Source organism: Rhinolophus sinicus, chromosome 6, assembly GCF_057876585.1.
Source record: "Rhinolophus sinicus isolate RSI-liver-muscle chromosome 6, RSI-T2T, whole genome shotgun sequence".
Lineage (NCBI taxonomy): Eukaryota > Metazoa > Chordata > Mammalia > Chiroptera > Rhinolophidae > Rhinolophus > Rhinolophus sinicus.
The window spans coordinates 19715759-19739800 of NC_142506.1; positions in this window are offsets into that span (position 1 = coordinate 19715759).

Here is a 24042-nt window from a genome sequence, read left to right on the forward strand (position 1 = left end):
TCAGTTAACGGGCAAGATGTTCTCAAGATCAGAGTGTATGCATACTTCAAAAATGTCACTAGAACACTTACACTTGTTTGCCTTTTCTCTTTTGCTACAAGATCAAATTTGTTCTATACATCTTTGACTCTTTTATCATACATGCACTCCCAAGACAAATTAGGCATTGTGACGTTATTACTACTGTACATATCAGTTATGATGCCTTTTAAACAAACAACCAAAATCAAATTAAGTTCATTTTTTAAAAGTCTCTAGAAGTTTAATAGAAAAAAATTAGAGGATAACGACCAAACTGCGATGGTTCTTATCCAAAATTCTTTTGTGTCTTTTAGTAAATCACTGTGTAAAATCTAAGTAAATGGCTTGAATAATATACCTTGATATTTAGTTTGGATATCAGGGAAAAAATGATAATGATACAACTTGTATAAATGTAACAGTTTGAAAAAGGGCTACAACAAGTACTGTAACACAAATTTGGAAAAAATAGGATTTTATTAAAAGGTAATTTAAGAATTTATATTGATTTTCCAGAGAATAAATCAGTTTTGATTGGTGTAACTGAGCAGTCTCTGATTCTAAAGATGTCAGACATGGATTTAATTGATATTGTTTTTATTGAATGATAGCTGTGAAAATCAGTTTAATTCATCTTAACTTATCTTTAGAGTCAGACTATGCAAAAAGAATATAATATTATCAAAATCCAACAAAAGAGTTAATTTATAGTTAAAATATTGACTGCATATTAGTTTATTGAAGTGGAAGACACAAACAAATAAAAGAAGTACTTATCAGGTTGACTAAATTCAGTAAACTTTTTTAAAGAAGAGGGGAAAATAACAACATGCATACTTATATCAGTCCCATGAAGAAACGATTTCCAAATTAACAAAATTTTAGCCTCAAAACTGTTTTATTTTTTGAAAATCAAGTTTCTAAGAAAACATATTTAGTTTTCCAAGGTACTTTTTTTTGTGAGTCAGATTACTTCCATATAACAATCAACTTTTAGATACTACACACTGAATCACTTCCTTCTTCATTTAATTTTCTGAAAATAAGGATTAAAAACTCAAGAAAGAGTCATTGTTAAATTTTAGCATAATAAATTGACATTATGATAATTAAAGGTAGTAAGGATGCTAATTTCATTTAGCTGGTGCTGTGTAAAAATCTATCCATCCTTTCTAACGGAGTCACCTATAGCCATTTGGCATTTAATTCACCAACATATCTGCAACATCATAGTTGATGTTAGTTTCAATAATTCATCTTTGTACTAACACTTGGCAGGGTGGAAAATTGAAACAGTATACCAAATATTTTATAAATAATATTAAGTATCTATAGTTTTTCAATCTTTAGTGAGATGCCTGTTGAATACGTAGTTAAGAAAAACTTTGTCATTATGTTTGTTTCTTTATTAGTTTACATAAAGAAAGAAAAAGCGAACTTATTTCTGTAAAAAATATATTTCGACTATAAGTCATGCAACAAGGTGGATAATAAGCATTAACAAGGTGGATTATAAGCAAGTGATGCACAGAGAACAAATAATAAATAGTTTAATTCATTCATGGAAACAGTATTTGAATAGTCACCAGGTGTCAGGAACTATGTTAGGTATTCACACTACAGACATAACCCCCATCCTTAAATACTGTATAGTCTAGCTGAAACACAAAAATAAGCCAGAACAAATAAATAAATGTAAATGTAAGGGAAACGAAAAGGGTGCTGCAGTGGAGTATAGGGTCTACAAGATACATATAACTGTTGGTGGTATGTAACTAAAATTTTGAGAAGTCATAGATTAAGGCAATAACTAACCTGAATTTCAAAAAATACACAAATAATTTTACTTAACATCAGATCTTAATTTGTTTGAAATTTTGTTCACTAACAGTCTGGTTCATCCTACTTCAATATTTGCTGTAATGAAAGGTATCTGGTTCAGCTGTTGCCTCTTTTCTTTTATCTGCTTATAATTTACAAATGTAAGACTGATATTTTCTATTATCTAATTCAATCAAAACATGTATTGAACATCAAGAATTGTGTTTATTATATTTCATTGTAAAATTTTCCTTTCATCACAGTTTGTTGATTAGTTTAACTACAGATATATTAAGTAGTCCTAGCATAAGCTTAAGGAGATTTATTCCTCACTACGTACTCTTTTACCAAATACAACGTATGCCTGCTAGGTTACAATTCTAGAGTGAGCCATTCTCCATGTCCCCTCCTTTACTTAATACTATATCTGCTTCAAGTGGTTATGCATAATTTAACTTCCAAATCCTCTGGCTTTACAGTCAGGCCTCATTTCTGTAACTGTAGAATACATGATATTTACAGAAAGATCTCTTCTATAATAATAAAAACAGCAATATGAACAAAAACGTGTACTAGTTATAATTTACCAACCAATTACATGTATGTTAATTTATCTGATAATCATAAATCAAACTCAACCGATCAAAACAAGGATCATTAGCATTGTTTAGATACCACAGTGATAATATAAACGATAACTTTAAGAGATAGGAGAAAATCTTAAACAGGTTTTCTAACTCTATCACTTTTTCCTATTTATGTGCCTATATTATGTGCCACAATATGCCTCAGGATTACATAAAAAGGTGGTATGGTAAACATATATAATAGAAGAGTTACATTAAGTGGGCTACATAAATATGCTTATGTTTAAATTATTTATGAAATGCCATCTAGACAAGTAATTAATCATGAGTTAGTAAACCAAACTCATATATATATTTTTTCTAATCATAAATAACCACAGAAAAAAATTGTGGAATGCGGATTTATGAGTTTAATAAAAAGCTTGTTATAAATATAAAACATTCCAAAATAGAAGGAAAATGAACTTTATGCTAAAGAGATTATCATCAGATGGAAATCCAATCTTTCTATAAAAAACACTAGAGTATATAAACTATGAAATTAAGAATTATTGCTTCCAACAACTCTTTAAGATGTATGTTTTTTTTCTAGTGTTAAGGGAGATAAAACTAATCAAAGACTTCTTGAGAGATCAGTGTAAATTACTTGCATTTCAAAAGCAGAGAACAAAACAAAACAAAGAAAAAAACTGAAACTAGTTGACCCATCCCATTAGTAGTCATGGATTAAATTTGTTCCAGAATATCTGACTAAGAAGATAAGAATTAAACTGAAATTACATGGCTTCATATAACTGAGTAGAGAACAGTCTGGAAATGAATTCTAGGCGATGTTCTTTCAAACTGATATTAAAATCATAAAAATAAATAATCAAAATGACAGCGTAAGCAAAAATTAATATTTGCACTTAGTACAACTAAAACATTGATTTTCATTTTTATTTTTTAGAAGAAGTCCTTAAATGGTTAGAAATTTAAAAAGATTTTAAGACACATCTTTCTAAATATATCAATGGACTCATCACTGAATAAATATATGTTGGTAAACTGATTTGCTAAAATCAGTGAATAAATAAAAGAAAGTTTTATACTCAACTTATTTTTTAGAATTACTGAAAAACAGTGCTATTCAGTATTTTCTTTTTTCTCTTTGCACTTACTCCTATTGACGACTTGAGATATTACAAGTGGAAAAAAACATACCTCTAGTACTCAGGGCTACTGAGAGAAAAGAAAACACAATTTTAAAAGAAGACCTAAAAATGGAAACCAACACAAACTGGAGTTTTTAATAAATATTTAGTATTATTTAACAGCAAAAATATGTAATAATAAATCAATAGGTCTCAAATTCTCCATATCTTTGTTTATACATCATCCAAATATTTTTGTAGAATTTAAGAATCTTACTCCTAGGCCCTTGGTGCATATGAAGCCTTAGAAATTAGATGTAGACTTGAGTAATATGTTTCCTCTACTGATTAAAATTGTGCTCTTCAGTAGGGTAGCCCTTTTCATGTACTGCTGTTTTTGTTTTAAGTCTGTGAAATTTCAGTTATATGTGCAACTCTAGTCAAAATCATATTTTGCAACGACCTTTGTATCAAAGTTTTATTCAAATGACCAAAACAATTTGAGTTTATAACCCAAATAATTACATAACACATTGCATGTGGTAGGAGCTTATGGTATTCTGTTGAGTGAATAGATAGAGAATTTGTCTCTGTAGGATGTGAAAGGTAGTTTTGTGTCGTTGTTTTCTAGATGCTATATTATTGGTCTTCAAAATATATAATAATGATTTAGATTGAATGGCATTCACCCTTGTAAATACCCTATCTAAATATTTAGTTTGTTAATTCTAGTCTTTGATATTTTGAAAGTAAAATTTGAGAAATTTGCAGGATATATAGAGTCGTACACCTTGCACTTTGCACGGAGGAAATGAAACTGCATGGAATATGAGAAAAATCACTTGTTATCATAAGGCAGTAAATGTGAAATATATCTTAATGATTAGGAGATGACATTCAAAAACTGTTGCTACCTGGAACAAAATGTCAAGAACAGATCTCTTGCTTAGAGACCACCCACACAGAAAGACTATATGACAGGGAAATATGATAATAATCATTTTAATTGCTTTGTGGTAGTTGCATTTCTTGGTGCAATTATCAGGTTGGTAACTTGACATTTTTATTTTCCAGCTATGTAGAACAAAGGAAAAACTATGTTCTTTGTGCCTTGGCATATCATGAACTAAAGGGTCATGCATCACCTGGATATAAATGATTATTTTATTTTCATTGTCTTGAATATTTAAGTATACTTTCAAGAACAGTAACCAATTTTATGTAAATGCATGTCATTAACTCTGCAAATATTTAGAAATCTATTAGTTTTCGAGAAAAGTTGTCTTTTTTCGGGAACAAGATATATAGAGAAGATTAAGATAATAAATCTCTTTTTCCCAATCTATTTCATGACAGTGTAAAATAATCATGGTTTCTAAGCCAAATAGAATTGTATACCTAAGTTATATGAATTATTCTAAACTCTTCTTATTCATAATAGAAAGCTATCCACAAATTATAGAAATTTCTGTTCTTATGTCAGGGTCCTGAATTTCATAATTTCTTCCAGTTTCATTGAAATTATTGAATGTAAATATCTACAAAATACTCTGCCATTCAGGTCTACTTTGGAAGTGATAAAAAAATCACTAATCGAAAAATATAAATGTAAATAAATCTACTCAACTATTAAATAGTACTAGGAAAAAAGTTATTGATTGAAATTAATATTGGGGTTAGCAAAACAAACAAGGAAAATGAAACTGTCCGAAGTTATCTAACAAGTAAGATAGAAAGAGGTGAGAGAAGAGAAACAAACCACTGGAAAGACTAAAAATATGAAATCAGAAAGTGTAATTTCAAGCATATCAGTAATCCAAATAAATCAGAATAAGTTTGACTCTCACAGAGGAACATAAACATTGTTCTTAGAAGGGACATATCTAAAATAAATTGAAAGCATGAAAATTATATACCAAATAAATGCTAGCAAGTATAAGTAATTACGGCAATATTATGATCACATAAATTATAATGTTATGCCAGTATTATTACATTACGATGTGGCAGTCATGAGAACATGCCATGCTGACATTCTGTTTTAGGGAGTATAAAATGACCAACGGCTATTCCAGTTTTGAAATCCATCACTCATTTGCAGAGACTACATCATAATGGAGTGTACCAGAGATACCAAGGCAGACCATTCCTTGGGAAAGACAGGACACCTTTGTCAGCTGCCTTTTGTTCAAGGACTCTGATGGCTTTGCAGAATTTTCTTTACCCTGACTGGCAGTTTAGGATATTTTCAACCACCATTCTCCCAATTTCTGTCATGCAAAATTATAATTTGAATCACTGACAACTTACCCACCCCTTTCCAGATCCCTTTTTATTTCCTATAACAAAGGCATTTTCCCTAATATAATCCTTACATATTTAATTCTACCTTGATGTTTGCTTCTTGGAGGTCCTGAACAAAAGGAGGACACAGAATAAAGGAATATTTTGTATTCACACAAGTATAATCCAATGAGAATGAAGAAGAGCTATGAAACTGGATGTACCGAAGAAATCCTCACATATATATATAAAGCGAAAGCTAATAGCAATACAAGGAGAAATATAAAAATGTTTAACCGTAATTCTACAATTTGATCCAACTTACTAAAAACAACATACCAAGATAAAATAGAAAATAATCAAAGATGATATGAATAACACAAAAAATTTGCATAACCACCCATCTATTAAGAGTAATTTATAAACATAAATATATGTATTTGATATAATTGAAAAAATAATCACATGTAAGTCTACAAACTTCTTAAAAGTAAATCATTCCTTCAACACACACTAACTATATGATAGCTTTAAACAAACATGCAAAGAATCAGAGATTTCCATTTGAAATAAAGATTGTCTCTTCCAAATAATTTATGTTTGAGAAATAAACATAAAATTAGAAGAGTCAAATATATGGTGATGGAAGGAGATTTGATTTTGGGTGGTGAACACATCATGCAATATACAGATGATGTATTATAGATTTGTACACTTAAAATCTACATAATTTTATTAATCAATGTCACCCCAATAAATTTAAGTTTTAAAAAGTCAGTAACAAAATAATTACACACAATACAGGAAGAAAATGCATACCTATAATGTTAAGTTAATCTTTCTTTTGTAATATAAATATAAGTATATTTAATATTTATCACAAAAATTTTAAAGCAATAATGATCAAACATACCTTAAAAACCTAGAAGCTAAAATTTTAATATTTAATTTTTGCCATTATATTGGTATTGTTGTGCTAAATTTTACAAATATTTTTCAATTTCTATTGATAATCATTTACTTTGATTCAGATTTTGGGCTACTGTGAGTAATACTACATGAATATACATCTGTACCATGTTTCCCCGAAAATAAGACCTAACCAGAAAATAAGCTCTAACATGATTTTTCAGGATGACATCCCCTGAACATAAGCCCTAAGGCATTTTAGGAGGAAAAATTAATATAAGACCCAGTCTTATTTTGGGGGAAACACGGTATGTCTTAGGTAGAAATTGGCTTTTTTCCTTTTTTTTTTTCCTTGAGGTGTAAACTTAAGTGTGGAATTCCTGGAACCTAGTGAAATAAATAATATATTTAGCTTCCATAAATACTGCCAAAGAGTTGTCCAAAGTGCTTGTGCTTATTCTTAATTCAACAATGAATTTCCTGATTGCTTCATAACTCCTCCACCTTACTGTCAGTCTTTAGTTTTCAACATTTTAGTATATATGAGGAGCTCGTTCTAAATTTAATATGTTTTCTCCTATTCTCTCAGGTAATATGAATCAACTTTTCATACAATTAGTCTCTTAGATATCATACAATGGACTATTACTCGACCATGGAAGGGAATGGTTTCTGGCCACCTATGGTGTCATGCATGGATTTGGATATGTTGTGCTCAGTAGAGTATGTCAGATAGAGAAAGACAGATATAATTGTGATTTCACTTACATATGGAATCTAAAGAACATAAGATAAACGAACAAAAAAACAGAAACAAACTCAAAGGTACAGAGAACATTCTGATGGTTGCCAGACAGGAAGGGAGCTGGGGTGGTGGGGTGAAAAGGGTGAAGGGATAAAGAAGTACAAATCAGAAGTTACAAAATAGCATGGGGATGTAAAGTAAAGCATAGGGAATATAGTCAACAATATGGTAATAACTATGTATAGCGTTGGGTGCATACTAGACTAATCAGAGGAATCACTTCTTATATTATATAAATATCTAATCACTATGCTGCAACCTGAAATAAATATAAATTAATATTGATTGTCAATTGTAATTGAAAAATTTAAAAAGGAGTGAAAATAATGAAGGGGACGAAGAGGCTCAAATTTCCAGGTATAAAACAAGTAAGTTGTGGAGATATAGCATACAGCATATGGATATAGTCAAGAATACTGTGATAGCATGATACGTATGGTGTCAGATGATTGCTGGACTTAACGGTGATCGCTCCTTTAGGTATACAAATGTTGACTAACTATTGTGTACATCTGAAACTAGTATAATACTGTATGTTAGTTATATTTAATAGAAACATTTAAAAATATAAAATTTAAAAGAAGAAAATAAATAAATAAATAAAACTAAGCATTTAACTGCCATGATCCAACCATTCCATACACATGTATACACCCCAGAGGAAAGAAAACACTTTCATGGAAAGACTAGTACATGTATGTTCATAGTGGCTGTATTTGTTATAACCCAAAAATGATAACAACCTAGGGATTTAACAGCTGAATGTTCAATAGGATAAACATTTTAAATAGACTATTTACACATATCACAACTTGAATGGATTGTAAAATAATTAGGCAGAGTGAAAGAAGCCAGACCAAAAAAAAAAAAAAAAAAAAGAGTATAAAAATAGAGTACATACTCTTTATGGTTTCATTTATATAAAACTCTCAATATGCAAAGTAACATATATAGTAACCAAAGGTAGAACAGGTTTTATTTTTGTAGGGAGGAGGAGTGAAGTTTGGAAAGAGGGGTAGGGAGAGATTATAAAGGTTAAGTAGGAAATTTGGGTTGGAGTAACAGACATGGTCATTATCTTATGTTGACAGTTTTAAAACCTATCAAATTGTGCACTTAAAGTGTCTAAGTGTTGTCCTTAGACTGGCATGTTCAGCGTTACCTAGGAGCTTTTTAAATATGATAATCTCCGGCCATATCCTAGATGTCTCCTGAATCAAAATTGGCATTTAAGCCAAGAGAGATGAAATATCTTACATGGAAAATGTTATACATTACACAGGCATCACTAGAAGACTGTTCTGATTGTGTAAAAAAATGTACAAATCTCATTTATTGAAAGAAAAAGGAAACCTGGGCATCCCCCTCCCCTCTTTAGACAATAACATGGTGTTTAAATTAACCTCTTGATAGGTAGCTCTTTTCATTTAAATTCCTGAGTTTTGGATTCTGCACAACTCAGACCATTGTACTCATCCAGACAAAACGGAAACAGAATTGTTTCTTCTCCCCCTGTGCTTCATTCTGTCAGAAATGACTAATTCTCTGCTATGATCTCTGATTGAAAATATAAAGTGGGCCTAAAAAACTATTAGCTGGATTAGGGAACAGAAAATATACATTGTCAAGACTTTCTTTTTGAAGTCTAATGTATAAAAACTTAAAATTATCTGATACATTACCTATGTTTTAAAATGTAGGATGTGATGCAAGTTTGGAGATAAGATCATCTTCAGAGCTATTATAAGGTCATATTTATTCCAGTGAGAGATAAAGAGACCCTATTTTGACTCAGGCATTTCAATGAGATTCTTTCGGCTGAAAGTGACCAGGATAAAAAATAAAATCTTTATTTACACGTTTAGTAGCTGTGGACTTTTATTTCTTTAATATAAGAGAACGTATTTTATTTCTTGAACTCTACTTTCTCCATGAGATCTTACATTTTTAGCAGATTTAATAATTTCATTAGTCTTTAACATTGATAATCTTAAAAATATTTGTAGAGTTGTTATGCTGTCATTTAGAATCATTGTATAGCTCGTCTTGGGGTGAATACAAGATAGTAAATAGAATAGAGAGTGCATTTTCTGCTAGGGAACGGTATACTCTTGATCCATGGTCAGCCTACCAAGGACAAAATGAAAACTACCTTCCAGTGGTTGCAGAAAGATACACAAAGGAGCAATGGTTGATATTGGTGGAGTAGAATTATGAATATGGCCATACGACTGCTGGTCTCTTCGCGGAAAGGCAGCTACAAGAGTGGTTGATTGTAATCTTAACAAATAAGCCTAATACACTGTGCAATTTAATTGAACTTTAGATTTACTTAGTAGACATTTACAACCTAGAGGTCGCTGAGCTCCACTCTCAGAAATTCTAATTTAATTGAACAGTGGTGGACCCAGGTAACAGTATGATATAATATACACCAAATAGGATTCTAATGTGCTGTTACATTCAAGGACCACTGAGTTAGTAAAAAAAAAAAAGAAACAAAAAACAAAACAAATAAACAAACAAAAGACTGTAAAATGGACTACCATTCTCCTTTGCTCATTTTTTCAGTCTACTTCCACCAGGTTTAGTCACCCACTGGTACCGTACTCCTCCCTCTGCATGGGAAAGGTATGACCTACGTGACTGGGGAGCTAAAATGAGCCCCTGCTGCATTTTCTCATCTTTATAACCTGTCTTCAGACTTCATAAGTTCTCTGATATTCTATATGAAAAATTGCCAGGGCAGACTTTAGTCTTCAAGTGATCTTTGTGTGGAAGAGCGGAGGAAATGAAAGCTACAGATCTGAGTATATAAGTTGTAGTAGAACTATCTCATCATAGGTCCTGCAGCAAATACTGTGGCTCACCATGCAGGTACTCCCTTCAGCATTAGAAGTGTTTCCTGCTGATGGGCCACAGCTGAATTGCTGCAAATTTTCTTAGGCAAAGGGGTCACTTACCCAAAGTTACTCTTCCTCCCCAGGGATGGCCTACTTCCAATGACTGTTTGATGCAACGGTACAAAGCATCTCCCATTTCTTACCCTAACTTAGATTCAACACAGGATATCTCTGAAGAGCTTCTCCAGCTTCAGAAAAACTGTGGGACTAGCTGAGACTTTTGTTACAACTACCTTACAGATCAGCATTTCCTCTTCCCTGTCCTGCTTTCTTCAATCTCCAAAAGGGGTTGTTTCCTAAAGCGTTCTCCAATATTCCTAAGGCTCAGTTTTCTGCAGAACCAAGCTATTGTCACATGATATCAGGAGGAGGAAGCAGTCTCTAAAAATGAGATTTTGGAGATTAATTATTCATGGGATATTTGGCAGTGAGAATCCCATCACTGGCATAGGTGGAGGGCTGGTAGCCTCTGGCATGATAGAGGTGGAATTATTAACACCACTAGTGAAATGGAATGGTAAACCAGTGAAAGGAATGCACTGAAAGCATCAATATCTTGGGTATTTGAGAGGTTCAGGAGAAATAGTAATTACGAGACACATAATTGCTAAAGGTGTTGTTATGGGTAATGGATAAATTGGAGAAGCAAAAGCCTGAGTTAATTTAAGACCATGTGTTTAAAATCCATAGTACCTCCTTGGCAACATGAATGGAGAATTTTACCTCCTGAAGCTGGAAAGCAGATAGCTGAGGCATAAGTTCAGCACTTAGCAACAATGGTAATGCAGCTCCAGAGAAGACTGGATTCTCACCTATCACACCATGATCAGAGCCCTAATTGGAAGGAATAGGGCCCTTATACTTGGAATGGAAGACAATGCACATGAACGCCTGGAATCTCTATAGTCTCCTCAACTCTCTGAAACTGAAGAATCTCCAAAATATTTTGGAACTTTCAGTACTGTGCAGAATCCTCTGCTGCATTTCTATGTTAAACTCTTGCACGCACCTTGTTTGAAGAAGATCTACCCGTCCTGGGTGCAATACCTTGGGGTATGCAAACGGGTAAGAGCAGCCGCTGCAGCCTAAGAATTATATGGCAATCACACCCACCCCGGTATACAGAGGTGGCAGCTAAAGGTGAGAAGAAGCTAGACTAGGTAGTAAAGGAGCAAGGTGTTATACGTAATTTGTAGCCCTGAGACCATCTGCAGTGTCAGTGGAAGTAATTCATTCTACTATTTTTTTATAACTACCCCTCCCCCCACAAAAAAGACAAAAACAATCAGTAGCCCAGAAAACCTACTCCCAAAAGGTATGAACTTATTACATATAGAAAGAAAGTAGATTCAATTTACAAAAATGGTCATTTTCCCAGCATCTCAAAATATTGCTTACTAACAATATTTGGCCCTTCGACAAACAACTTCCTCAGTTTCCAGCCTGTCTTCAGGAAGAATCCCACACTCAATGACTGATCTAGGGTGGGTACACAGGCCCAACTCCTTTGCATCAATAAGGCATATCATTGAAGTTTTTCTGAGCTTAGAGCTCCTGATGGAATTCCATGAGATCTCTACGGCAATGGCTCTCTTTTCCCCCCTTCAGCCCTTCCTCATTCTGTTAGGTAAATTATCTACAAATAAATCTTCACCTCAGAATCTTTTTTCCTATAACCAGACCTACAATATTTTGAAGCATAATCTCCAATCCAAACAAACTATAAGTGTTGGAAAAAACCCAACCTCTGATGAAAATTGGCTGTTATGTGAATTGAACAGCAGCCAGTGCCACTGACATATGGTGGATGAGATGGAATGTAGCAAAATATACATTCAGAGAAATATCCAGGAACATATTAAATAGGATTCTGTAAACCAATGTAAAGAGTTTGGCGTTTACATTAAGTATAATTAGAAGCTGAGGATTTTACCTAGGTGAGTGATGTACTCTAGCTGTCCTTTTGAAAAGAAGATCTTCAACATATGACTTAGAAAGAACAAGGCTTTTTTATCATCACATTAACTTCTCAGTCAATAACAACAAAAAGTCACAAGTTTCAGTCACAGCACTTTGGTATTAGGGTTAAGTTAGAAAATAGAGGCAATAAACATTCTGGGCAAAATTGATTGATTTAAATTATACTGGAGAGAGACAGTTTTTCTTTTTCTGAGTAATTTGAAAATTTTTAAATGTAAAACCTCCAAATATTATTTTGCAATTTTCACTTTAACAGAATCTTAGTTAGATGATTTTCTTTAATTTGTCTCTCAAGTGACCAGATATAATGTACAAAGAGCAATTATGCAGGTGTCTAAATGTAGCAAAGGCTTGGTATCCTAGGTAACACTGCAAGGATATGAAAACTCTTTTCCCAACTAGAAAATAAGTTGGGTCAATGTTCAATTTATGCTTAAGGTTAAAAAGTAAAGAAGCAATCTCTATTTTACAAAAACAAAATCCCTTCCAGATCCCTTGGTTTCTCTAAATGTTATTGATGGATTAGCTTTGACAAAGTAATTGCACAAGCTGACCATTATTTTATATTTAGACTGTGAGGATGAAAGTGAGATCAAGTAGGTACAGGAGGAAAATGATCACAATTAAGCAGTGATGCTTACGTTTATTTTAATTAACTCCTCTTTAGACTTTCTATCCTTGAGAGCTTTCCACACAAATGTCATGGCTGAGCCTCTTATTCAGAAACTAAGTACCTCCATCTCTATTTTCTCTCCACTTTGATCCAGTCTTTCCTCCTTCAGAGATTCAACAGTCATTCTTTAAAAAAAAAAAAAAAAATTGACCATATATGTCTTTTAAAGATTCATTTCTGAGAATGAGAACAATTAACTTATGACTAAAATTTGAGTACGCCATTAGATTTCCAAAAAACACCCTGAAACTATGCCAGATATCTTTTAAACGATGATAGTGTTATGCATAATAATGTAAAGTAAAATTGTGAATTTTACAGAAAACTGAAAAATGTACGTTATCATTACTAGCAATTAAAATAAAGTCACATATTTTCCTGTAATCTTATAAAAGGAGAGAAAAGGACAAGGAATTGAGGTTACATACTTGTAAGTGGCACTGTGGTCTGTCTGGACTCTATACTGGTCCTTTAATTGTAATAAGTGTATTTTATGCTTGAAACTATGTAAAATAAACAACCAAAATTACCCTACAGAATTATTTTTCCAAGTAAGTCGAGAGACTAATCAAATTTGAATTTCAGCAATATTTATAATGAATAGAACAATAGCTTTTAAAAGTGAATGTTTGTATAAGATGTATAAATTTCCACTTACACACTACGATTTTCTTCTCACAGTATTTATTTCTCATCAGATATTGGAAATGTACATTCTCTCACTCTACTAATGTTACATTCTCTATGATGATTCATTAGGTGCCTATTCTAGAGAGGTCATACTGCATGAAAGTATGGACATTATGTTGTTTGAAAAAAGGGGGTGGCGTAAAGGGAGGAGGGGAGGAAAAAAACATGTTTATATGTGGCAAATTATGGGAGTACAAAACTAGCTAAAGGATTTATAGCAGGACTTCCTTGTTCATTAAAATTGGTAATATGATGATCCATGCTCTATATGAATCAACGTTTAATAAAAAGCCAAAAGCTTTCTCAATGAAATCCTGTTCAAGTATTTTGGAGCTCAAAGTTTTAATTTATATTACTTAAAGAGTATATATATATATAGTATATATATATATATATATATGCTCTTTAAGTAAATACTATGAGTTTATATGTGTATGTATGTGTATATATATACTATGTAAGAATATGTAGCAATATTAGCAGCATAGAAAAACTGCAGTAACCAAAACTTTGAATGTCAAAGTTGAGCCAAAAGTTAAATATTTGCATCAATATAAAGTTGGTTAAATTGTAAAATCCAAATTGACATGGGAAAATGTAAAGTGTCATGGGAAGCATAACAGATACACTTAGTTGATAAAGATAGAATTTGAATCCAACCCTGGAATGAGTCATGTTTCTTCCATTTATTAGTTATGTGGTCTTCTATAAGTTATTTATCCCTCCCCCCAAATGCTTTGAAAGTCACCTAAAATAACTAAAGAGAAAACACTCTTCAAAATGTTTAAGCAAATGATGTTTACTAATTATTTTCCTTTTTTCTAGACAGATAAATCAGTTTTTATTTCCATTTCGAATGTAAATATTTTAGCATTCAAAAAGGAAAAAAAATGGTTAGGAAATAGAAATCATTAAAAAGAGAGCCCTGACTAAAAGGTTTGCATATTTTTAAAGAAGGCTTTTAATGAAGTATTTTGAATATAAACTCCAAAAAAAAAATTTTGCAATTTATGTCACAATTAATTAAATCTAGGAAACAAAATATTTTAACGATGACAAGACACTCTGTGAAGAATCCAAAAGGACATTTACTGTCAAATTAAAGCAACGTAATTTTTAATAACAAATATTTTAACTGATGGGTATTGTATAAATGAATATCTTTTATAAATAATAAAAATATATTGCCTTAGAATGCTAACTACTTTTGTCTGGGGGCATGAAGTAGGCCAACTCAATGTTCTCTGGAGTCTCCGTCATAGTCTACGGCTATAAATATTCCATAATATCAAAAGATTTCTTCTTCCCCATACCCTTCTCATTTTTAAAACGTTCATATTTTGACAGTTTTTGTCATGTGTTTCAAGAAGCAGAACTTGAATTAAGTCTTGAGAGACTATTTGATACAGACTTTTCGCTATTACATACAGCTCTAAGTTTAACACTCACTTTTATTTAAAATTTACAGATGTAAACACGAGTATATTTATGTTTTCAAAATTGGCTGTTATAATTTTTCAATATAATTGTTTTAACCCCCTGACTGCTGGTCCAGGAAACATGATTTGAAAAGAATTCACATTCTCCACGGAACAAATTTTCTATGGGTCAAGACATGTATTGTCTACATTCTGTAAATAGAGAGCTCTTTTTGTGCACAGAGTACCATTTTTGTTTTTTTTAAACCATGGAAAGTCTTTTCTACCAAAACAAACAGACAAAATCATAATTCCCTCAGGATGAGATTTTATGTAAAAATTAAGAATAACATTTATTAAGCATTACTATATGTCAGAAACTTTACATAAAATATTTTTAATTCTCAAAATTCTGTGAGGTACAGACAGGAAAAATTGAAGTCATGGACAGGTTAACTAATATGCTTAAATTCATACAGCCTAGAGAAATCAAGATAAAAACCAAGGTTATCTAACAACAAAACTTGTGTTCTTTACTCATCCTTCCCTAAAGGTCTCCAGATAGAAAAATTTACTTCTGAAAGATGATGATTTCCCCTTCTGTGAATAATTTTCCGGACTATAATGTTATGGCCGTATTTCAGGAACTTTTCATTCTTAAAATATATTTGGTAAATCTTAAAATACGTTTGGTAAAGCATATGTAAAGTACCACCTACTGCTTAGCATTAAACAAATCTGCATGAATAGAATATATTTTTTAGCAAAAAAAAAAAAAAAAAAAAAAAAAAAAAAATGTTATGTTCCAAGCTCTGTGTAAGGAGTTGATGAGTCTAATCTAAATAAGAAAATGTTCCCACTTTTAGAACATTCAGCATTCCATTAAAACACACTAACACATAAATAATTTAAAGATACATTTTTGCTACACCAAGAGAAAAAGAGAAATATTTAATGGGTGCTTTCTTTGTATTAAATTCTTCATATCCTTTGTTCTTATTTAACTCTACAAGGTTACTATCAATGACCTCTTGGTATTGATCACAGGTCAAGTAAAGTACTTTCAACTCTACCACACAGCTTCCTATAAAATTTATGTTCAAAATAGTTTCAGAAGAGACTTTTAGTTTCAGCTCAGAGATGTTCAGAGCTGGAGAGTATCATTTTTACACTGACAGCAAGAAAAAAAGCTGGAAGATGACAAGTTAAATACTTTACATGAGGAAATTGAGACTGCAGAGCAACCAAGGAATCCAAATATGGAGAAAAACAGGTGCCTGAAGGGAGAAACAGAATCCAGCTATTTGCTTACATAGGAAAGAAGTTTCCAAATGTCGGAAAAGCCAGTATGATAAGTCAGTTTAATAACTTTTAACAGCTTGCTAAGGGTCAAGTGTGGGCTAGAACAAGTTTGTGAAACCCATAAGAAATGCAGATATATGGAGATTGATATCCTCTTATGGACTTTTCCTTTTGGAACCTCCGCAGGCTCTAACAAGATTGAGAAAAATCCTGAGAAACCTATGTTATCCTGATGGTAGGCCAACAGAGGCCACTGCTGATACTTTAACCAGACTCATCTTTGCCATTTCCCCTCTGGAACCAAAGCCTTAGCCTGAAAGGGAAAGAGTTAAAAAAGTGTAATAAGTCAGACAAAAAAAGCAGAGAACCATGTGATTTCACTGATAATGTGGTATATAAACCAAAAGCAACAAAAGAACAAGACAAACAAATGAGAAACAGAAACTCATAGACACAGACAATGGTTTGGTGGTTGCCAGAGGGTAAGGGGGGTGGGGGGTGGGAGATGAGGGTAAGGGGGATCAAATATATGGTGATGGAAGGAGAACTGACTCTGGGTGATGAACACACAATGGGATTTATAGATGATGTAATACAGAATTGTACACCTGAAATCTATGTAATTTTACTAACAATTGTCACCCCAATAAATTTAATAAAATTAAATTAAAAAAAAAAAAAAACAGTGTAACCTGAGGGCGCCGATGTAAATCTACTACATCTGGAAGAGGGGAAATAGAAATCAAAAAGAAAACTTTACACCTTAGGGATGGGCAGGACTACATAGTAGATGTAGAATTACATCTAGAGATAGCCAGGAGCATTAGTGAACATCACACTCCCAAGACTCAGGTTCACAGTGCTTAATCAGGTTTAAGGCTTAATTAGTATAATCAAATAATACCCCCATTGTGTCTCTCCCGGCTACTATCACGCTAAAAAGTGTCAAGTAAAAATAACAATATAAAATAACAAGGAAAATTGATGGCTGAAAGCTCATGGATTTTGTAGGACTGGGAAATAGATTAGTGAATAGGAATTTAAGGAAATGCCAGGACAATTGAAATATGTGTTTATTGTAAAAACACTAAATATTGTTTATCAAAGGAGTGGCATGATCAAACATCCAGTTTAGAAATATACCCATCCTAGTTCTCTCTCTTATTATTTCTCACACACACACAAAAAGACATATTTTCCTTGTTTAGATACATCTTATGGAAGACATTCCCATGGGTATTCTATAATTTGGTGGTTGCTTATTCCAAACTATAGGTTAGATTGTAAGTATACACTCCCAAGTGTCTTAGTTCTAAGCCTTGCCTCATTTTTTAAAACAAAGCTGTGTGTTATGATTGAAAAATATCTGATTGAAAACCAGTAACCAAAACTATATTCTTTTCCTCTTGAAAAATATCTCTCAAATTCACCCTATATACATCTTCTGATGTATTTCTTAAAAAATACAACAATAATTTCATAACATTTATCTTGCCAACAAATTAAACACAAACATCTCAATCTGGCGTTTAAATCTGTCACACTATGATGGTTACCAGCAATTTAAATTTTTATATCCCAGCATTGTTTTTAATGCACTCACACTACAAACAGACAGGACAACATATAGTTCTCCAAAAAAGTGACATGTATACCATTCTTAGGGGCCTTCATGTGTACGTTCATCAAACATTTATTGAGTTTAAGCCATGCATTAAACACTATGCTTATATTGTATCACTGGGAACAAAACAATGAATAAGATGTGTTTTCTGCTCCCTGAAAATGTTGTAACCTAGTAAAGAGATATTCAAGTGTACCTTCCAGAAGGTGAACCTAACTAGCGTAAACCAAAAAGGGATTTACTGGCAGGATATCAGATTGAATTGAGGTTTAGGAAACAGGCAGGATCTAAGCAAGCTCTGAAAATGAGGGCACTAAGAAGCATAGCAAAGGATTTGTCATGCCCACCTGTTGCTGGTGTGGCAGAGATGCAAATGACCTCTAACTAGCTCCATGTTTTTCTAAAACTCTTTTAGGTTTGCATGGCTTGAAGGAGAGAATCTGACTTACTGATACCTGTATATTGCAATCTGACAATCCTGTGCTGCTATTCAAGGTACAATATTATGGATGTTTTATTTTCTTTAAATTATACATACACTGTAATCATGTCTCACCCAACTTGCAAAGTTTAGAATGTTGTAAGTTCTCATAATCTCAGACATGTATTTTACATATAATCTTTGATTTGTGGTACCTAATTACTCTTTCATCCATTGTGTAGAGTAAACTAGTAGAAGCTTATTACAATTTCATTAGTTCCAAGTTATATGGGAGGTTTATCATTACTGTAGCCATTAAGTTGTCTAACAAAAAACATTTTAATACAACAAAAGTTATAAATTAAGGAAATCTTAATACGATACATCCATTCTGTGGAATGTTATTTATCCGGTAAAAGGTTATTCCAAAATACGTATTTATTTACATGATATAATTAGACTTTTGAAATCAGATTAAAAATGCAACCAGAGTATAATTATAACTTTGGAAACGAATATACATATATGTCTAAAATGACTGGAAGGAAATATACCAAAATAATAAGTGTGCTCATACAGAGGTAAAGGAGAGTCAAGTTATCCTTTTTTAATTCTATGCCACTGTACTTCTATTTTTATAAAATATTACTCACTGGAAAAAGCACAGTTTTGTGTAAAGACACAGCATAACTGGGTGCTTTGGTATTTCAATAATGGGAGGAGGAAATTTGAAAATGCTAAAATACATTTCCATTTGAAAGTTAAATTAGTTAATATTTCAAATTCATTTCAAGTATCATAAATGACTTTCATAACACCCATTTAATAAATTGTCAACTTTTATTAATACCCACCCCGTAATTCCATTATCACAGAACTCAACTAACCAATAATTCAGTTTCTTACTTGACTGTAGTAAAATTTCATTTTAAATAAAGTTTGAGGCATAATTTGCATACAGTATTCAGCAATTTTAAGTGTGTGGTTTAAGGAATAATGACACATGTATACTCGTGTCTACATTTCCATTCCTTCTAAATTTCTCTTGTGTCTCATTGTAGTAAATCCCCAGAAAACCACTCCTTTTCTTTCTGTCTTTACATTTTAACTTTGCCTATTCTCAGATTTAATATAGAATCATATCAAACAATGTAATTAAAATAAAATGATACACTGTACAATTTCGTGTTTGGTTTCTTTGGTTCGAAATACTTTTGAGATTCATCTTTGTTGTTGCATGTATCACTATATTGTTATTGTTGCTGAGTAACCTTCCATTTTACTGATATACTTAAACATGTTTATCAGTTCACATGTTGATGAAAATTTGAGTAGGAAAACTGTTGCGTCCCACGCGACGAGAGTTGTGGGGAGCGAGGAGGGTGGCAAAGGGTTAAGAAAAGACAATAGTCATAAACAGAGTTTAAGCAAACCAAGGGACCCCCAGTCTCAAGGACTGGATGCCCCGAATTGGGCCTAGCATAAGTTTTATTAGTTAGGTGGGGAAGTAAAGGAGATAAAGCTTGTCAATCTCAAGATCTGTGAATTCCCTACACCATAATAGGAAACTGATTCAAGCCAGTCACCCTTGCCTGCAGGCAGCTGAACCATAAGTCTCAGGATGTATGTACTTCCCCAAAGGCCAAAACCTTTATGCATATGAATAGATGGAGAGCACATCATTGAATCACTTTCCTTGCAGGTTTTGGGAAGGAATGCAGCCGCAGAGGCTTTCCTTAGCCTGAGGAAGGTGGGGGGCTGTGCCCATCTCTATGAACCCCAGGGGTTCTCCTGTTAGTCCCCACTCGACTGCACCTCGCTTGAGTTGTTCCTTCCGTGAGGAATCTTACTTGTCATTGACTGTCCAGTCATCTTTCTGGGACCAAACAGGGAGGCATAAGGTGCAAACACAAAGATTTAGCAAAGTCCCTAAAAGGGTCGGTCTCACAGACTCTCCTTTCTTTGGGGGCAAGTACAAGGAAACAAACGGTTTGGCTGCTGCGTGGCAACAGAACACAAATTAAGGTAGTGTAGTACAAACTTTGTTTTTATTTTTCCTAATTATTTTAGCTATTCTAGATCTATTGCATTTTCATGCAAATTATGTACCAGCTGGTCAATTTCAACAAGAAACCAACGAAAAAGCCCACATTATTTTAATTGAAATTTTGTTGAATCTGAATATCAGAGATTAATAACTTCAAATTGTATTATGAAATTTATGTGGATGACATAACTCTCCATGATTTAGTTCCTCTTTCTCTTTGCAATGTTTCATAGTTTTCATTACATATATCCTTCAGTTTTCTCAGGCCTACCTGTGACCTTTCCTTTAATACTTTACTACGGAGATTCTGGCATCTCCACATCATTCATCATAAAGCACTTACTGCATTGAAGTTTTAAGTAGCCCTCCCAGCATCATATTAAAACCAGCTCCAGGTGTTCACACGGAATATTACACTGTATGTCACTGGAGTGTGCCTCCAGGTAAATACAGCCTTATTCTCTAGCCTTACATACCAGTACTTATTTAGGGAAATACTCTTGATATTCACTTCTATACCCATTTCTGAGTTTCGGCTAGTACATATTTACCAATTAGCCCACTTCTAAAACTTGTCTAAGATAAATTACTCATAGCAGAGACTATATATCCCTTCATGGACTGTACTGAGAGTTGATCATATTTATAGATTTGAATCAAATATTGAAGATATTGATGACCTTAAGTGGGAAAAATATATCGCAAGGCACTCACCTTAGGTAATTTCTTAGGTTGTCCTCAGTCAGGGGGAGATCACCCTCTAGCAACAGTGGCAATGCTGCTCTCAAAGTCCTGGAATATCAGGAAAAACTGGAGGTGCAACATTCTCAGGTCAATCTTTCTGTGTAATTCAACCAAATTCTATGGTCCCACTTATTTACTACCACAGCTTTGATGTCAGGAAACCTGCAGAAGCTGAGCATTCCGTATTTGTTGCAATTGTTCAATGCTTATGATTAAATTCCGAACCTGCTTTTCCAATACTAATTCTCCTCCAGTTGCAGGTAGTAAACACTGCAAGAAGCCCTTCTTCATGTTTTAGCATGTCCTCAGTGGCTACCTGGCTCAACTGAGCCTGCCATTCTTTTACCTCAAGACTTGTGGAACAGTTGAAAAGTGGGAAGCCACCGCCCCCTTTTAGGCCTTATAAATGCCTTGCCTTCATAGACTTCAAGTACTAGAGCTATTACATACACCTGTGTATCTCCTCCCACCTGGTTCTCATTCAATTCTCCAGAGTTGAGTCTTTAAAAATATGGTGGTAGAGTAAACTGGGAGTTTTCAGCACTTTATCACCAGCAATGGGGTGATAATTTGAGTTATGAGAAACCAATTTCAGAATCCTGTCTTAAGGGGCTACTTTGTTTTGCTACTTCCAGTACCACCTGTTTGATTTAGTTTCCTTCCTCAGAGCAGATCCTGAAACAAGTAGGTTTTGGGGGGTAGTGGTGTAATACATTTGAAAGAGTGGGAAAAATGGGGTGGGTAACAAAAAAAGCCAGGATTGAGCACTAATGAGCTGATTACTGTTGTGAGCAATAATGTTTCAACCCATTCTCAGGGAATCATCTGAGAAAGTACCCTGCATTTTACAATTATCCCTTCCAGAGAACATGGGGGATGAAATGTCTATTCACTCATTACATTGGTTGAGACTCACTTGAAGGGCATTAAATTCCTCGCTCTTCCTAATTCCTTGTAACTGAGTGGCATTCAATAGCAGAGAGACATCAGAATGAGCACTTGAGGTGAAAACTGGCAAAGGTGCATGAAAATAGTGGTGTGGAGCCTCATATACAAATATTGTAACAGCACAGAACCTGTGTACCTACACAATACCCGGCACTCAGTAACAGATCACTAATGATATTTAATGTATTAAACGATGAATAAATTAACATAGTTCAATTCTAGTGAAACCATGAGCTTAAAATATTAATCTAGCATAAAGTAGTAACTGTGTGGGGGGGAAAAAGTCTTTTACCAATTATTCCCATAAATGGATGAAAAGCTTTTCTCCCTCTATCATTTCTTTAGCTGTAAAGCCTTAGCAGATAGCAGATAAGAGTGATCTCCTTTACATCATCAATAAACACTTTCTGTTTCTGTGTTGCACTTTCTCATCCATTGCGTATGCTTTGTGTTCTTTATTTCAGTAGTGTGTTTGTCAGTAAAGAGAATGAAGTCTGGTATGCATTAATGTGAAACATTCACGGTACTTTTATCCTTTTGAGGGAAATGCCTATGATGTATCTTTTGACATTGATGATCTAATATAGTTCATTCATGTCAGATGTCTTTTAATCCCGTCTACCTTGGCTGGAAAATCATTTGAGGAAGGCAGGTGAAGGTGGGAGAATAATCTTTTTTGCTGTCTCATGCGATAATTATTTCAGAGGCAGAGCAAATTTAACAATGTGCTGCACTCAAAGTACTTTGTGATAGTCATCGTCTCTGATCAATGTTTTAAAGCTTCACTGCCGCTAGAAAGGATGAAAAGTGATTAAATAGAATTACTGTTGAGCTGTTATTCAAAGTCCATCATGTTTTTCATTCGTTTTCCCCCTCTGCTCATAAAAAGAATATGTTTTATAACACTCTGACACAAGCCATCGTATTTTACTTTGAGTGGTTGCAAATTTCCTGTCTTCCAATTAAAGTCATTGATAAAGCATCTACGTGTTGGATTGAATAGTTTATTGTAAATAGGTTTTGTTTGTACTTAATGTGAGACTAATTTTTGAAAGTGTGCGTTTGCTATTCTGCTTAAATCTCGTTCTAAAATATAGTCAACAAGCCCTGAAGTTGTTTTGGCTTACATAGCCATTCATTAGTTGATATAGAGAAATAATAAACTTTCATTACATTAGAGTAATGATTCATGGGATATGCTGACTTTTCATGTATTTTGAGTTAATAGAAGTAGAAATGTATTAAACACCAAATATTACATATAGAACGTATATTTTACTATTAGAGCATAAAGGGATATTTTGAATAAAGAGATGACTCTGGGTGGTGAACATACAATGTGATAAATAGCTGATGTATTACAGAATTGTACACTTGAAACCTATGTAATTTTACTAACCATGGTCACCCCAATAAATTTTAATTTAAAAAACAAAGAAAGAAATCAGCCAAACATTTAATTTTTAAAACAAATTTAAACATAATATATATTTTTTAACTTTAATACTAAGGTCAAAAATAATTTAGTAGTGATTAAAATAACTTTTGCCATTAGGCATATATATATAGTAAGTCACAAATACAGTATGCTATTTCAGAACTACAGTAACTACTCTCTGGTGAGCAATGGCATTTCAATTTTATTCGATAAAATTAACTCAACACAGATTTATTGACTACTACTATTTGGTAGATAATTTACTGGTCTTTGGAAGTTATAATAAAGCATCTCT